A 2,602-nucleotide genomic window follows, 5' to 3' on the forward strand; every position below is an offset into this window, starting at 1 on the left:
ATGTCGGCGCCGGTGATCTCTTACCAGTGCGCAACGTAGCCAAAATAAAATGATCATTTGGGCACTGCTATTACAAGACTGGTAGGAGGCAATAAATTTGGCGAAAGTATTCAAAAAACAGATTTTGGCTGTTGCCATGGTAGCGGTGGGTCAGGATTGTTTTTTTCCAATTAGTGATGGTACGACCTGCCAGTCAAGTATGAACAAAATCAGCCAAGCCAAAAAAAAATCACAGAAGAGTTAAAAAGCCATTCCTGCTGAACAGTTACTCTAACTTCGAGGTTAACTTTCTCATTAATGAAAAAAGATATCAAAAATTCAAATAGTAACTTTTTGCCCACACTCAAGCCGAGTACAATGAGCTATGCACGGCAAATGTGATATCCCAGAGTTCAATGCGTTTTGTACCATCCAATATACACTTTATCTCCGCACGAGGGCGCAATTTCAAATTGAAAGAAAAACTAGCATACACGCTATTACCATTCTATGACCTCAATTGACCCACCAGCCTCATTCCCAACTTGATACTGGAATTCTCATTTTTTTGATGTATTTAAAGTTTTTTACCCGGATCGTTTTAACCATTTCAATAAATAGTTATAGACTATAATTGATTATGCGAAATTACTGCATTTTTGGTGGTTTTTGGCCTACTCCTCTCACTGTTATGTTAGAATTACCGCGAGAGTGCCTCCTATGGATTGTCAACATGGCGGCTCACAAAGTTACGTTCGGTAAGTTCCTTTTTTTTACGTTTTACACACAAAAAAAGCAATTTTTAGAAAATAACGTTCGATTTCTTCAATTGTTGGCGCCTTTTTTGTTGCAAAAATGCTGGTCGTGAAAATGAAAAACGTAATTTTGTTGGGGATTTCGAGAGCTTTACAACGATATGTAGATCGACCATATACACGTTATGTCCCTCATAGGAGTAGTGAATAAAGTGTCATAATGTATTTTGTCATTAATTTGCATACCATATATTCACTATTGAGATAATATATACACTATTGAGATACTATGGGTATAGGGATAAAATGAACATTTTCCATGTATCTGTTTTTGATACCAATGCATTTCATTCGTTTCTCTCAATATTATTTTCTGACATATTATTCATAATAAATTATGTAATATTAAAGTGAGAATATACTAAATATAGTTAATAACAAATGATTTTCAAAAAAAATGTGCCACGCCCCCTCCACTTGCCCCATTTCTCCAGTAAACGTGACACACATTGATGTGTTTGAAGTTGAAGAATTAATACCTAGAAAATAGTGTCATTACAAATTTGACAATTTAGGCTGACTTTAGAATAGTTTTACCAAGTGTAAATAATAATTTATTATTATGACAGATTTTTTATATTAAATATTGAGATTAGTTTAATAACAAATGATTTTCAAAGAAAATGTGCCAGGCCCCCTCCACATGCCCCATTTTTTACAGTCAAAGACTTCATAGAAAATAGTGTCATTACAAATTTGACAATTTAGGCTGACTTTGGAATAGTTTTACCAAGTGTAAATAATAATTTATTATTATGACAGATTTTTGATATTAAATATTGAGATTAGTAATGCATCTTGTGTTTTGTTTCAGATCTTTTGTGCTGAACTTACCATGGACAGTTTGCATGTGACGAGTGATACCTGGCTTGATTTTATATACAACATGGAGATGTGATGCACATAGTGTGCATTTGTATTCCTTGTGTGTGCCAAATAAAATTTCAAAATGTGATTCAGCAGAATCCAACAAATTCACTTCAGTGTGTTCAGTGTATTTAATTTCAAATGCTAGTGAAGCTGCTTCAAGTTTCTTATCAAGTTTGTTAAGATCATCCTTTTTAGTAACTTGAAGTAACTTTGCTGAATGATTTGCTTCATTAATGCCAACCTTGGTATCAAATTGGTCGACCAGTTTTGTTTCATATTGCTTCACATTATGTTTTTGATCTTCAGATAACTTTGCAAACTTTTGTATAAATTCCAGTTGTTGGTTGATCTTTTGAGCCTCGTTGAAGAGCTTGTCAATTAGTTTACCCATGTTTCTCAATTTAGCATGAAGGTGATCCATAGTGTATTCATTTATGGGGTCATACTTTATAAGAGGATGATTACTCTGACCATTACTTTTTTCTTCTGCCCATGAATTCATATCCGCAAGAGTGATAGACATATCCCATTCATGATTTGGATTGTGACATTTATGAACTGTAGCCAAACATAAATTGCAGAAAAAACTGGTATTCTTTCTCTGCAAGACCAAACTTTTATACTTTTCATCTCGTTCCAGTTTTCTACAGTATTTCATCCCCTTTATATCATGTTGGGCAAATTTTTCAGTGCATGCCAGAACAGGAAGAATATCAACTTCTATCAGTGCATCACTCTCTGGGGCATTTATAATGGCAAATGGAATGTGGCTTGCATCAGAAGACTGGATTTGGATTTCTCCATACTTCATTACCATTATATTTTATCAGACGTATAGCACCACTGATGGCAAATACTTTGAAATTTTGGGACACTCCCTTGAAATCTTGGGAAAGTGTGGCCACCCTCACCTACAACTATTTCTAACTTCTGTCTCT

At 34.4% G+C, this 2,602-nt stretch overlaps 1 long non-coding RNA gene across 1 annotated transcript; it reads left to right on the plus strand.

Moving 5' to 3' along the window:
• The first annotated feature begins 514 nt into the window (after positions 1-514).
• LOC146729780 (uncharacterized) lies at positions 515-1,772 on the plus strand. Its single transcript, XR_014928019.1, has 2 exons — positions 515-737; positions 1,609-1,772. It is a non-coding gene; the product is annotated as an uncharacterized LOC146729780 (long non-coding RNA).
• The last annotated feature ends 830 nt before the right edge of the window (positions 1,773-2,602 follow it).

This window comes from Saccoglossus kowalevskii, chromosome 21 (assembly GCF_978046115.1).
Source record: "Saccoglossus kowalevskii chromosome 21, keSacKowa6.1, whole genome shotgun sequence".
NCBI lineage: Eukaryota > Metazoa > Hemichordata > Enteropneusta > Harrimaniidae > Saccoglossus > Saccoglossus kowalevskii.